This window comes from Cebus imitator, unplaced genomic scaffold (genome assembly GCF_001604975.1).
Source record: "Cebus imitator isolate Cc_AM_T3 unplaced genomic scaffold, Cebus_imitator-1.0 Scaffold51, whole genome shotgun sequence".
Taxonomy (NCBI): domain Eukaryota; kingdom Metazoa; phylum Chordata; class Mammalia; order Primates; family Cebidae; genus Cebus; species Cebus imitator.
Genome location: NW_016107366.1, coordinates 4,381,771 through 4,397,948, shown reverse-complemented (window position 1 = coordinate 4,397,948; position 16,178 = coordinate 4,381,771). Strand labels below are relative to the sequence as shown.

The 16,178-nt window shown below is 38.6% G+C and overlaps 1 protein-coding gene across 1 annotated transcript in view; it reads right to left on the bottom strand.

Annotated features, from left to right (window-relative positions):
- GRIN3A (glutamate ionotropic receptor NMDA type subunit 3A) overlaps positions 1-16,178 on the bottom strand; it is a 164,086-nt gene that overhangs the window by 124,094 nt on the left and 23,814 nt on the right. The window lies entirely within an intron of this gene.

The following is a 16,178-nucleotide window of genomic DNA, read 5'->3' as shown; positions in this document are numbered from 1 at the left end:
ATCCACAAGTGTGTTGACCTAGAACCTCTGTTATTAAATCTATACTGAATAAATATGAGGAGGAAGAGGGAGTAGTGGTCAGTTAGCTGCAATTGCCCTCTGAAAGCAGCTGACAACCCCCTAGTCCGACTCTTGTACTGTAATAGGCGTGACAGCATATTTCATTCATCCGTAGCTAAGTCAGGGTCTGCAGGACAGACCTCTGTGGGTGGTGATCAACATCTCAGCTGTGTTTAGGTTTCTTGAGTGGTTAAACATCTCTTTCTTGCCTCACTCCTAAGGTGTATTACCTGTTTCTCTTTACCTTCTGCCCCATCACCCTCTGTATAACCCCCAATAATTTATTACACGACATAGTCATTGTTAGTCTGCTCATCTCTTTCCTTCCCTGGAATGTTCAGAAGCCAGAGATACTATTTTATATAGTGAAATTCCAAATAAAAGTGTCCAGAAAATAACATATTCACAGAAGAGATGTGTTGGTTGAATGAATAAATGAATAAGTGGTGATGTGTAGTTTAGATTTACATGCAGAAGGCTGACCTATGGCTGAAAGTGTGTCTATTTTTTATGAGTCATTTTCCTTCCAAGTTGACTAATATGGTTTCTACCTAGAGGCAAGAATAATTATGATTTGCTTTCCCATAAAATCTTATTCTATTAGATGGCACAGATCTTCTCTGATGTCAATCACAAAAGTGGCACCTGAATGCTGAGAGAATTCACAAAATTGCTCAAGTGTATACCTGTCTGAGGCACTGGCTGGAAAAACAGGCAAATCATGATGTGTGCAAACTCAATGTGTGTCCTTCATTTACTTTATACTAAAGATTGTTGTGTGGAAAGTATTTATTGTGCTTTATAAATTACTCATAATATGGTTACATACTCAACACTGATGCATATTTAAAATCACTCAATATAGGAACATCAATATTGTCTCAACCTTTCAGTTATTTACCTGCTATCTAAAGTGAGGTAGCATTACAGAACCGAAGACATGATTTTGAAATTTCAGGGATCCACACAGAATGATATCCTAATGAAGTAAAAATGGAAATGACATATATAAAGAAGAGAATGTTAAGAGAAGACAAAGAAAGATGTCACAAGTCTTATCAATATTTTAAAAGCTAAAATAACACATCTATTATCATTATGCATCCCAGAAGGTACCTTAGTATTTTGCATAAAAAAGAAAGCAATTAGGTTTCTGTTTACTTGAAGTTAGACACACAGTTACACGTGGCGTGGAGGATGGGAGAGGAAAACGTGGACAACTACAGTGAAACTTCTCCCCTCTTCTTGCCCCCGATTAGTCTGGTTTGCTACTAAGGTATATGTTGGAAATGTGGAAATGCTTATTTTTTTAACAAGGAAATAAAGTTCAGATTACTATGAATCTAAGTGAGGTGGGCCCAGAATTAGTTTCTGAAGTGCCTGGCAACTTTCTTTCTTTTCTTTTTTAATTTTTATTTTAAGTTCAGGAGTACATGTGCAGGATGTGCAGGTCTGTTACACAGGTAAACGTGTTTCATGGGGATTTGTTGTACAGATTATTTCACCACCTACGTATTAAGTCTAACACCCATTTACTGTTTTTCCTGATCCTCTTCCTTCCCCCACCCTCCAGTAGGCTGCAGTGTGTGTTGTTCCCCTCTATGTATCCACGTAATCTTATCATTTATCTCCCACTTAGAAGTGAGAACATGCCTAGCTATATGCAGAAAATTGAAACTGAGCTCCTTCATTTCACCATATACAAAAATCAACTCACAATGGATTAAAGACCTCAATGTAAAATCCCAAACTACAAAAACCCTAGAAAAGAAAAAAACCTAGGTAATACCATTCAGGACATAGTCATGGGCAAAGATTTTATGATGAAGATGCTGAAAGCAATTGCAACAAAAGCAAAAATTGACAAATGGGATCTAATTAAGCTAAACAGCTTCTGCACAGCAAAAGAAACTGTCAACAGAGTAAACAGACAACAAAAAGAATGGGAGAATATTTTTGCAAACTTTCAATTATATAGTTGATCAGGAGTTTTTTCATTCCTCTCCCTTACCTCTGCAATGACCTTGTTCTGGAATCTGTATCAGCAGTCTCTCTCTATCCTGAGACCTCCCATCAGTTTACACATATTCTTGGTATCATCTACTTCAGCTTCTATTTCATATAGACTTTTTTTCAGTACAAGCCTGAGATTTATCTATACTTAAAATATTCATTTCTTGTCTGGATGTGGTAGCTAATGCCTGTAATCCCAGCAACTCGTGAGGGCAAGATGGATGAATCACTAGAGGCCAGGAGTTCAAGATCAGCCTGATCAACATGGTGAAACCCTGTCTCTACTAAAAATACAAAAATTTGCCAAGCATGGTGGTGCACACTTGTAATGTCAGCTACTCATGTGGCTGAGGCACGAGAAGTGCTTGAACCTGGGAGACAGAGGTTGCAGCGAGCTGAGATCGCCCCACTGCACTCCAGCCTGGGTGACAGAAGTAAGACTCTGTCTCAAAAAAAATTAATTATTTATTTATTAACTTTACCTTTTCTTATCCAATCAGGTCTTGAAACTCACCATCCATCTAAACAACTTTTACCACAGCCATCAATGATCAAATCCTGCTGAAAAGGTTGATTTTCAGTGTACATGTGACGCACCTCTACGTGCCTTTCAGCACAGTTGTTCATTCTCTCGTAACACCTCGTTGTCTAGGCTTCTCAGTCTCATAGGCCTTGTTTTCTGATCTCACCAGTTGATTCTTCCCAGTCTGCCATTTCTCTATGTTTGATGCGACACAGGCTTCTGTCCCTGCCTCTCTTCTTATCTACACTCTTACTACATTTAGATATCATCTATGCCCCTTATTCTCCAACATAGAGACCTTATATATTGGACTCCATTCTTGATATCTCCTTTAGGATTGCTGTTAGGCATCTGAAACTTAACAAGTCCAGAGGGATGTATTACTTTCTTTTCTCTATCCCCACTCTAGATATCCCTGCCAAATTTACTTCTCTGAACACCCTTCTCAAGTCACTGTGACCACACCATTAGTCACACCAACTGCTCAGGCCAAAAACTAAGAAATCAGCTTTTAATCTCTCTTTTTCTTCATGTCACTCCTTAAAACATCAGTCACATTCACTCCAAAATACATCCTGGACTCAATCACTTTCATCATCTCACTGCTTTTAGAGTAAGCCTCCACGTCTATCATCTGGCCTGTGGTGACAGATGAATGTGACAGAGTCGCTGGTATCCCTACTTCCACCACTGCCTCTCCAGTAATCAGTTCGACACACAAACAGCAGGTAGAGTGATTTTTAGAAAAAATCTAAATTCTCATTTTTTCCTTTGCTTAAAACACTTCAATAGCTTCCCCGTTGCAACAAAAGCAAAAGGCAAACTCATTACTCTCTGCCCTCAATGATCTGGCCTTGCCTGCTGTTGTCACCTCACTTATTCCACCCACATGGCCCCAAAGCCTTGAGGTTCAAGCTAATTCCTGTCTCAGAGCCTTGTAGTTGCTGTTCCATCTGATTGGAATCCTCTTCCTCTAGATCTCTATGTGGCTGATTCTTTCTTCACGTTCAGGTCTGAGCTCAAATTTCAGAGCTGTCCACCCTGACAGTAGCAATCTTCTCACAGCACCACCCACCATCAAATTCATATTTTCTTTTTATGAAACTATTTTATCTTCCTCAGAACATGGTGAATAGCTGAAATTATCTTAGTTCTTTATGAGTTTGTTGAACAGTTCCTCAGTACTAAACTGTAAGTCCCTAGAGGGCCCAGACACTTGTTCCTCACTATAATCTCAGGGCTTAGAAAAACGTTCAGTGGCATTTGGTGTCTGACTTACTCACTGATTCAGGATGTCTCTGTATCATGCATTAAAATTTATCTTTCCACTGAAGAGCTCACGTTTTGGTTGATAACACATTTCTCAGAAATTGTCTTGGTGGAATTATTTGGAGGCTTATGATTTATTATTATTATTCTGGGGTTTATTATTAATCAGTTTTGGCTGACCTGTACAAATCTGTCTTTTTTTGCTGCCTCTGTCTCCATTCATCCCAGTCTGATACTCCCTCTGCCTTCACTACTGTCTCTTTCTCTATCAACATCTCCATCTTGGTCTTATTTCTACCTTGGTCTCTAATATCTTTATCTAACATTTAGTTGATTTGAGGCTTTGTTTTTGTATTTCTCCTTTGTTTAAACACAAGTGAAAGGGCTTCCTTTAAACTGAGCATAATAATGGCAGACAACTGTATTTACTAAGCATTAGAAACCATTATCATCATATCCAAACAGCTTGCTGCTTTAGTTAATATCTTAAAAAGATAAGACATTTTAGCTGTTATTAAAAAGAAAACTCATTATGCGACAGTTCTTTACTGCAAAATTGGATATCCTGTGGATCCAATCATGTTTTCTAAAATAGTCTCACTTAGGATTTCCTGGTAAAATAGGGCTAGTCCATTCCTTCTCTTCATGTCATGTTTTACAGAAGCCCAACTCGATCCTCTGGTGTTTGAGGTCATATTCACTTCCAGGGTAATTCATGTTTCCAGGCAACATATTTTGGATTTATTGATTTGTTTTGAAAATATGCATTGAAATCCCCACTATGTGCTAGGCACTGTGACATACACAGACAATACTCAACTTTGATTGATTTGACTTAATGATTTTTTTTTAATTTTACCATGTTGCAAAAACAGTACACGTTCAGTAGAAACCATCCTTTAGATTTTGAATTTTGATCTTTTCCCTCAATAGTGATATGAGGCACAATACTCTCCACTCTTTCAGCATGCTGGGCAGCAGCAATTGAACTGCAGCACCCAATCAGCCAATGATCAGGAGGGTAAACAATTGATACTCTGCAATATTGCCAGAGGACTTTTCCTAATTATAGGCTGATAGAAGTGTTCTGAGCATGTTTAACATAGGCTAGGCTATGATGTTTGGTAGATTAGGTGTATTGAATGCATTTTTAATTTAAGATGCTTTCAACTTAGGGTGTGTGTATTGGGTTGTAACCTCTTTGTATGTTGAGGAGCGTCTGTATTGGGAATGCAGCAGGAATGGGAAAGACAGACACGTTCTCTGCCTTCCTGGAGTCTCAAGAGGGAGGCAAATATTAATAAAATAATACATTTGATATGGGTGGGGGGCAGAAATGCTGGGTAGAGTAAGGTCCCTGGCAAGGGTTCCACCCTTGGGCCTGTGCCCACAGATGGAAGTGAGAACAGGTACTCCTGTTTTTGTGCCCAAAAGTTTCCAAGACCACTCTAGCCCACCACATGCCCCCCTTCCATCCTGTGCCCATATAAACCTAAGATCTTAGTGGGCACACAGGCAGGCGGCTGAACGTTGAGAAGGGCAGAGGAACAGAGTGGCAGAGAACAACTGAGAGCAGTAGGGCAGCACCACGGAGAGGGAAGGAAGAGGTGTCTGAACCACAGGAACGGCGGAACTCCAGGCAAAGATGGTCTCCCACGCCTCCACCCTCCCACTTCAGCTCCTCATCCCGCTGAAAGCCATATCCACTGCTCAATCAAGTCTCCACATTCATCACCTTTTAAACAGTTCATGTGACCTGATTTGTCCAGGATGCTGGACAAGAATCCGGCAGGTTAACAGCCGTCCCCAGATGGCAAGGCAAAAGGAGCACACTGTGATACACGCCCGCCTGGGCTCCGGCACCTGTTGGTCTGCGTGCTCCCCCTCATCTCAGAAAAGTTTGAGCAACAGCAGCCACCAAACAGACAAGCCACACCCCTGTCACACGTCCTGCAAGGGAGATCAGAGAACTCTCTCGTTTCACATTCATAGAGCGAAAAAAATAGCTAACACAGACTGGATGCATGTTTATGGTGGTGCCAGGCACTGTTTTAAGTGCTTTACAATTATTTATTCATTTAATCCTCACAACAGCTCTGATGTAGCAACTACTAATAGCCCCATTGGACAGAGGAGGAAACTAAAACCACACCACTGCTAAGAGTTTGAAGATGGAATTCAAAATCAGGCTCTACAGGCCATATTTTCAATCGCTACATTTTACTGCCTGGTGAGACTTTAAAAAACAGGAAGCAAGAATCATTTCAAATAAATTCATAATTATGATAATGAGTTCCACAGACCTGAAGTAAGAAATATAATAAGTGACCTAGTCTGGGAATCAGGGAAGATTTTCATAGATGTTGGAACTGAGATGGGAATGATTTAACTTATTTATATTTTATTCCCTTTAGCCTGATTCTGCCCTACCTAATACTACTTGAACCTCCTTTTCAAAGAAAGACAGATAGAGGTGCCTCATTGACAGTTTGGTAGCTAATTCATTCTTCTGACCTTTCCACTTCCTGTAATGTAATCAGTCTCTACTGTTGCTCAACATAATGTAAAGCCAGAACAAATGAATATGGGTCAGATGCCTTAAATGGCTCCTGTGGGTGGCCATGGTCTATCTTCAGGAGGAACATGAATATCTAACAGCTTCAATAGTAACGTCAAGATGTGAACAATATTAGTATTGATCCTTTTGTGACCCATCCTAGTCACTTGGAGATAAAGCCATTGTTCAGAGAGGGATTAGAGGTATTTAAAAATAGCACAATCAGATGAGGCAATCAGGGCACTGGAAAGACTGACATTACTGTGTTTGATTCATGGCACTTACATAGTAAACCATTTCAGGGAAATAGTGCCTTCCATTTTAAAGCTGATCATTAGGGAAAACATCCTCACCGTCCAGGTGGCAGAGCACTAGAGCGTGCTGCCAGAGAAGGTCATCACAGGTTCTTTTCAAGCAACCGCTTATTTAATTCCCAGATGGACGGGGAAGCTTGAATTTGTTCCGTGGACACAGATTTCTTTCTGCACCCCAGCACTTAACTAAAAATGTGTAACGCTGCGCACAAGGGAGACTGAGAGAAATAGCGAGAGTGAATGTGTTGTCAAATGACCAAGTTTTATAGTCTCTCAAGTCTAAGTAGATTGATCTCTGTTTTTCCCCCTCACTTGCAGATGAAACTCACAGATTTCAGAAAAGAAATCGCAGACTTGTAATGAGGTTGAGACTAAAGCAGTAAATGAGAAGCAGGAAACATCCTAACAGCAATGATTCAGCAGCCACTAAAATTTGCAAAAGGTGTCAGTATCTCCCAGGAGAGTAAACAATCATGATATTGAAATGTCAACTGTGCAAATAGCAGGTTAAAAATGCAGTACAAAATTTCCCAGCAGTAAGTGTTTTTTTTTTTTTTTCTTATGGAGTGTAGCAGGCTGCACGATAGTCCGTCAGTAGCCCCAGGGTTGTAGCTACATCAGCAGAAATGTCTGTACTTCTTTGTTCCTGATAATGGTGTAATGAATTCAACTGGGGACACACTGACTAGATTAATTTACTATCACCAATTATAGTTTGTATCAAATAAGCTTAAATGAAAGAATTCAAATCCAACTGCTAAAGGCATCCCTTTGACTGCTCTTCTTTATGGCTACTTTATTGTCTGATCCTGTACACATTTGGCACAGTCAAGAAAAGCCTCCCTTTTGGTTGCCCTGGTAATGCCTTCTTCATATGTCCTCTAAAATATTCCAGATTGGCATCTAACAAGTAAGAAATGAATGTAGATGGGGAGTCATATTATTTTAAAGGGAAACTTTTTTTAATACATTCATCTATATAGTTTAAGCAACACTGATTTTGTTTTGATTTAGTCTTTCATAATTGCTCCCAATAATAACAAGACATTTCTAACACTATGCCTAAAATTTTAAGATAATATTGAGACAATTATTTGTACTCTTAACTGTGGCAAGCAACCACAGGTAAGGGATTAGGATTTGGGATTAGTGGACAGTAAAGTGTAGCTGCCTTTTCAGAATACTCCCTTTCGGAATTCTGGGAAAGGCCACTGCTGTGATTCTTCATGCTTAATGTTTCTGCTAGGGATGGGAGTGGAAAGGAGCAGCAAGGCCAAAGTTGCTCACTTCTCTCTTGGTAGTACTTTGGCGAGGATTTCCCTTTAATGTTGACTCATTGCACCCTGCTGATTATTACCCAGTGGGGGAAGAAAAGAGAACCTCCTCACTGCAGAAAGGTCCCCAAGGGTGAGGGCTAGTCTATGGGAAGCCCCACATATGTAACAGACTTAGATAAAAGGAGAAGGAGAACAATGCTACAGTTTAAATGAAGAGTGTAAAATGAGTTAGTTGCTGAGAATAATATGTTTTTCATTCTGAAGGGTCCTGAGGCCATGTCAGTGAACGAACGCTAATAGTCAATGGATCACTAAGTAACTAATGTGATCTTGATTTTAAGACTTGAATAGCAAATTAGACTTTATGATTCTCAGGGAGTTAACATTATTTATTCTGAGCAATGTGTTGTCCAGTATTGGGGAGACTGGAATTATATGTCTTTTATAAATCTTTTTGAATAAGATAATGTGATTTTTGTGATAGCTTTATAGATGAAGCCAATTACAGCATATTTTCTTCCACTGGCACTCAGGGACGATTTTGCAGCATTGCTAAGCTACAGTAGTAGAAAACTTTATATAAAAGGAGAGATGGTGTCTTGTGGCCAGCCCCCCAAATGAGATCAAGGTCACAGATACGAATGTAGTCTAGGAAATATGTATATGATCCCTACCATGATAGGGTTCTGTTTATATTATAGATATAATAGAAGTATGATAATGGGTCATTTTGGCTAAGAGATCCAGAATTTATCATATCTGTTCAAGGCATACATCTTCAGAAATCATGAAGTAGTGATTTGTTTTGTTCATTTCTATGGCTAGCCTGACATTTTAATTCTAGATGAGTGAGCCTCTACCTTTCACATTATAAGGTTTATGCTAACATCTCTCAGATGTTTATTAAAAGTCCTCAAAGTAACTTTGCAGACTCTCACATAAAATTTGCAGCAAATCTCCAACATATGAATATGTCGTAGGACATATTTTATAAACCCCACATAATAGAAGAAAGCTCAAGATTGAATCTTTAACTCTTGTAAATGTTTTCAGAAACCTTTGCAAAGGATTCTAAATGATTATAACACACAGGCGATTTCAAAATGTTCCTATGACCTTTGGCAATGGACTCATTCTTTAGATAGCATACTCACATTTTCCTAGCCATAACCTGTATTCTAACTCTTTAAGGTTTTTTTTTTTCTTCTCTTCCGAAATTGATTTTCTTCTAGGAAGATGAGATGCTTACCCATTTCTAGAGACCAGACATGATAAAGGAAGCTAATGATAAATATGTTAATATGCATTTGAGGTCAAATAGGTTTCAGAAAATTCAAATAATCTTTTAGGGTAAGAAATAAGATTCATTATATATCTATGTCACCAGCTTCAGATGATAATAAATAAAGTTTCAAGGTGCTGAGGGGGTAATCTAAAGGTAGCTTTAAAAAATGTATCATTTATTGAAACAGAGTACAATTTTCTGCTTATGAGACCTTTGGTAGAAGATACCTGGTTTTGTTGAGGCAGCAGAGACTGGTTATTTATGTGTCAGGAGAGAGTTAGGACCTATGAATTCTGAAGCTGATGTTGCAGCTCACACTGCCATCTAAGCTCTCAGAGGGAACTCTGCATCTGTGGTGATTTAGAGGAGAAAGAACTGGACTTAAAATCAGAAGATTTTATTTTAATACTTGCTTGGTAAAATAAATCACCCAAGTCTCAGTTTCTTCATTTGTAACTTGGGAGAATAATACCTTCCTCTTAAAGCTGTTGCAGGTTATTTCATATATGCACGGTTATGTGACTGAAATTACTTTGCAAATTGTAAAATGCATATCAAGGTAAGTGACTATTTTTATTATACACGTACAAAAAGTGTTTTAAAAATTATTATACAAGTACCCAAGACCTTAAAAAAGTGAAACATGATAGCCTGACTCCACACTGCATGTATTTCTCTTTTAGTTATGAAAGACTGAGAGAATGATAGACATCAATCTCTACATTATTTTTCCTGGAAATCCTGTTTTAGAGAACTCTGGGTGAATCTCAGCGATTTTGGGGTCTGGGGGAAGAAAACAGAGAAAGTATGGGCAGTATCCGTTCATTCTTTAAGAACAGGAGAGATATTTCTAGGCAAATGACCGTTGGGAGTCTAGGCAGAGCAGAGATGAGTGGGTGGAACTAGGGAGCTAAGATAACTAAGGCTCTAAGTCTCAACTATCAAAAAGTCTTAAATGACAGATAGTAGCTACACAACAAGTCTTACTATTTCAGAGAATGCTTATTATTTTTTGAGTCTCAGGCATAAATACAAATTAAGATAAAATTCATTTATTGTTGTATAGAGAATGTCAAGTATATGCAAATACTGGTAATCTTTTGTAGACATCAGTGGCATCAATGTATACATTAAGGTTTGGTTGATGACTGATTACCCAAGTCTATATTCAAGAGTAATAATTTATTCTTTGGATGGAGATCTCCTCTAGCCTAACAATCTGCAATAGGCTGATACTTTCCAGGTTCCACCCTGTTCTGTGGATCCATATTGTAATTCAGGGTAAAATTACATAATCAGTTTACTCAAGTTGCTTTCCTGAGGAAGGGACTACTGAGAAAAGCCAACCTTTGATGATGAGGTACCCCAGGTAGAAATTCTGCCGAACAGTGACAGTGACATTATGTGCTACAAAGTTAACTGGCAACCAAGCATTGTTCTAGGCATCCTGAAAGATGAAATAGATGGCTAAAGCAAATCATTCACATTAACAGGTTTCTTCTACAGTTTGAATTGTCTGATTTTGACTGTTTAGTTCAGATGAGTTGGAAAATTGCCCAGTCTCCACAGCTCTGAACAGTTATGCTATGTTTTCTCATATATATGCCTATAATCAAATTCAATGTATAAATTAATTAAAGAGATTAATAACAATAACTAAAAATAGGAAAATATAACAATATACTGTAATAAAACTTTTGTGAATGTGGTCTCTCTTTAAAATATTTTATTGTACTTTGCTCACCCTCGTTCTTCTTATGAAAATGTGAGATCATAAAATGCCTATGTGATGAGATGAAGTGAGGTGAATGGCATAGGCATTGTCACATACAAACTTCTGACCAGACATTAAAAGGAGGGCCATCTGCTTTGGGAGATCCCGGATCTTGAGCCATGATGATGTCTATGGTTGGATGTCAGGGGCAGATGATGCTGATAACTAACAGGCAGGTAGCGCATACTGCCTGGATTCACTGACCCAAAGGATGAATCACATTTGGATAGGTCAGTGTGGGATGGTGGGTGATTTCATCATGATACTCAGAATAGCATCCAGTTGAAAACTTATGAGCTGTTTATTTTTGGTTAACAATGGTTAACTGAAACCTTGGAAAGCAAGACCTTGAATAGGGGAGAGTACTGTATTCTACACATCACATTTCTGGTTCTGGTGGGCTCTTCCGATAGAGGCCACTAGGGGGAGACTGCAAGACTGAAGGAAGAGAAAGGATTTGCTGCTTCTGGTCTGTCTTTGCTTTGCTTTCTGTGGGTTATCTGACTGCTCTGGGTTGCTGTAAGCATCACCCCAGCAATACTTCATCTTGTTAGTGGTTCTTTTCCAGGGCAGAGGCTGAATCCAGTGCTGCCTTTAAAAACTGGAGAGGTATTTATAGGTAAATGATCATTAGAAGGCGGGGCAGAGTAGGGGTGGGTGACTGGAAACTAGAGAGGTAAGATAATTAAGGCTCTAAGTCTCAACTTCCAAACAATCTTAAATGAGAGACAGTATCTATTTTTTTTTTTAACATTTGTAGAACCACTTTATTCCATGCCCTTGGAGATATCAACATCAACCAGGAGGGTAAAGGTCTGAGCCCGAGGTCTTCTAGGTCCCTCCTTTGAGCTTAAAGATTCCGGTACCAGCTGAGCAACATCCCTTTTCCTCCGATGCTTGCATTTCAGCTTTATGGGGCTGCCCCTCTAGGCCTCTAAGTATTTCTATTTCCAGTCTCTTGTTGTTTCCTCAGCTCAGTGAATGGCAACTGCTTTGAGAATTTAAATTCATGATATCATAAAGTTCTCCTATTATCCTTCCAACTACTAATTAACAACTTTGTGCTTAATTAACAATTCTTTTCAATAAAATTTCCCTCTTCAAATAACTAAGTCTCACCAATATACTTACTCTCTAATGGTTTAATTAATTACTTGGAAAACTTAGAAAGATCTTGGTTTTCAGCTAAATTTCACTCTTAACGATTATCACCCATAGGGGCCTTTTGAATCACAGGGTGTGACTTCTTCCTGGACTTCACTACCTTCAAACCAGGTTATGGGTTTCACCATACTTCAAAGTCACAGAACTAAATGGAAGAACAAATGAGGTAGACAAGGCAGTGAGTAGGAAATGGCAGGAATGCATGGATGGAAATGAAATGACTGGCTTCTTCTTCAACCCCAGATTACAGTGATGGACCACCATTCTAGAACTCATCCATAAAATTTCAATAAAATGTAGGAACTGATCTGATGAAATGTCTCTCAATTTCCCAGTCAAGTATCAAATAAGACACAAAAATATGAAAGCTCACCACTCTAAAAACATCCACTAATAATCAACTTATTGCTAGAACAGAAGGATAATGCACAAACTACCACCCAGTGGGAACAGAATAAAAAATATGAGATTGTTACTCTGCACAACAATGATAATAACTAATATTCCTTGAAACACTTAGTATGAGCCAGGCAATTTTTTTTTATTATACTTTAAGTTCTGGAGTACATGTGCAGAACGTGCAGGTTTGTTACATAGGTATACACGTGCCATGGTGGTTTGCTGCATCCATCCCCCTGTCATCTACACTATGTATTTCTCCTAATGTTATCCCTCCCCAATCTCTCCAGCCCCCTGCTATCCCTCTCCCAGGTCCCTAGGCCTCGACAGGCCCCTGTGTGTGATGTTCCCCTCCTGTGTCCATGTGTTCTCATTGTTCAACATCCACTTATGAGTGAGAACATGTGGGGTTTGGTTTTCTGTTCTTGTGTCAGTTTGCTGAGAATGATGGTTTCCAGCTTCATCTATGTCCCTGCAAAGGACATGAACTCATCCTTTTTTATGACAGCATTGTATTCCATGGTATATATTTGCTACCTTTTCTTTATCCAGTCTATCATTGAAGGGTATTTGGGTTGGTTTCAAGTCTTTGCTATTGAAAGCAGTGCTGCAATAAACATATATGTGCACCTGTCTTTATGATAGAATGATTTATAATCCTTTGGTATGTACCCAGTAATGGGATTGCTGGGTCAAATGGTATTTCTAGTTCTAGATCCTTGAGTAATTACCACACTGTCTTCCTCAGTGGTTGAACTAGTTTACACTCCCACCAACAGTGTAAAAGTGTTCCTATTTCTCCACATCCTCTCCAGCATCCGTTGTCTTCTGAGTTTTTAATGATCGCCATTCTAACTGGTGTGAGGTGGTATCTCAGTGTGGTTTTGATTTGCATTTTTCTAATGACTAGTGAGTCTTATCATTCCTATCTTATGGAATGAGAAAAGATTAAGATTTCTATCTTTTTTTTTTTTTTTTTTCTTTTGAGACGGAATTTCGCTCTTGTTACCCAGGCTGGAGTGCAATGGCGTGATCTCGGCTCACCGCAACTTCTGCCTCCTGGGTTCAAGCAATTCTCCTGCCTCAGCCTCCCGAGTAGCTGGGGCTACAGGCATGTGCCACCATGCCCAGCTAATTTTTGTATTTTTAGTAGAGACGGGGTTTCACTATGTTGACCAGGATGGTCTCGATCTCTTGACCTCGTGATCCACCCGTCTTGGCCTCCCAAAGTGCTGGGATTATAGGCGTGAGCCACTGCACACGGTCAAAATTTCTATCTTTATGGTTGGGGAAACTAAGGCATAGAGAAGTTAAGTGACTTACCCATTGCATTTAGCTAGTCATTGACAGAGACAGGATTCAGACCTAGGTAATCTGGGTCCTCTGACACTTAATTCCTTTAAAGACTGCCATCCCTTTCCTTCTGCCATTTAGTTCAGCTGGAAAAGCCACTACATCTCCTCTACTGCATGGGCTTTGCTTTTTGAGGTAGTCAGAATGATATTCAATCACTTCTCTGCTCTGATTAGCATTTTTATTCTTAAATATAGATAAAAAATGCAACTCTAAAATGAACGTGTTTGGAAGAGGTTTAATTCCCACAGGAGAAACACCATAGGAGATAGTAGAATTAGACATTCACCCCAGCAGACATGGAACTGATAGCTGTGGTATTTTTAAGTGTACTTAATTGGTTCAGGTCAGTTATTCCCAACAAAAAGGGCATATCAGAAACACCTGGGAAATTTGTTACATATACAAGCTGATGTCTTCTAAGATTTTGAACCAGGAGGTCTAGGATGAAGTCTAGGTATATATTCTGTAACAGCTGACTAGGTAGAGGAACTGATTATCATAAAGCAATGAAGCAGAGGATAAGCAATTCCCAAGCTTGGTTTAGCAGAATCACACCACATGCCTGAAGGCCGCTGACAACCAGTTTAGGCAATGTGCATGAGAACGTAGTACTCATCTGCACTTATTAGAAGCGGATTTAGCTAGCACATAAATGAATCCAGAGTTAGACAGTGCAGTAGCCTACTGGTCAGTAAACAGAGGGTATGAATGGATTCCTTATTGTTTTTAGAATGAGAATTCTTCCCACCACCCAATTGAAACAAAAACAAAACCAAGACTGGGCATGGTGACTCACACCTGTAATTCCACCACTTTGGGAGGCAGAGGTAAGAGGATTGCTTGAGGCCGGGAGTTCAAGTCAAGGCTGGGCAACAGAGTGTAACCCCCATCTCTACAAAAAATAAAAAAATAAAATAAAAAATAAAATTTAGCCACCTTGAGCCCAGGAGTATTAGTGAATTATGATCGTGGAACTGCATTCTAGTCTGTACAAAAGAGTAAGATCCTGTCTCTGAAAAATAAAAATTAAAAATAAAACAAGGAAGCAACATGGGCCCTTTACAAATGCTATAGAACAAGGCAAAGAAAATAAAGGACATATTATGAAAATGATTTACTTTAGAAGCCAAAAGAAAATTGGAAAAGAAAACCCTGACATTTACATAACAAGCAGGATAATTTGATTTTTATGAAACATAAAAAATTCACAAGAGAACATGCTGAGATAGACAATAATAGGATGCAATGAAAAGAAATAGTGTGATATGGAAAGAAACAGGAAGAGTAAATCCAATAATAGATTTCAAATTATGCTTTGGAAACATGAAAAGCATGGTGAATATTGCAAACACCGAATTAGTGAAGTGGAAGACAAAATTAAGAAAACCTTCCAGGATATAGAACAAAAGAATCAACAACTATAAATAGTGAGAGAAAAGAGGGGAGGGTGGCTGTGGGTGTCAGCTAGAACTCAGACAGCTCCTCTTTTATTCCTATTGTCCCCTGTAATTATTAGCACTTCTCCCTTTTCATTTTCAACATTTTTTTGGTTGGATTTAAACGATTTGGTCACCTGAGGCATGGGGATAAACAAGCAAACCCCAATCTAAGAGTTATAATGCCCCTAAGAAAGAAGCCATAGCAAAAACAGAAGCGCTAATGAAAGACACATCAAAATAATTTTTTTTTTTTCTGGGATTAAAAAAAGTCAGTTTGATGGACCCATATCAGCCTTGACAAAATAAATGCAAACGAACTCTTCGTAGGCATGTCTGACGAAATGTTTTAATTAGAAAAACTGTCAAATATTTAGGAAGAAAGAAAACTAAAAAGATAAGCTTCAAAGGGATAAATGTAAATATCATGGGCTTCTCACTTCTGCTACATTAAATGTCCAATGATCATAAAGTAATATCTAACTGAGTTTATTTGGGAAAGAATTTTATGCCCTGTCAATCTGTCTTTTATTTGTTATAAAAATAACTAAGGCTAGGATACATAAGGATGTAGAAAATATGCCATTCCTATACTCAATATGAAAAGATCTTTGGACATTCTTCAATTAACTAGTATTTATTTTCCTCTTCCAGAAATGTATGATAAAGAAATAAGAGCCTGTGAATAAAGACCTTTACGTTGAAACATTTTGTGACAAAAATGGTAAACAAAACAAAACAAAACCCGAAA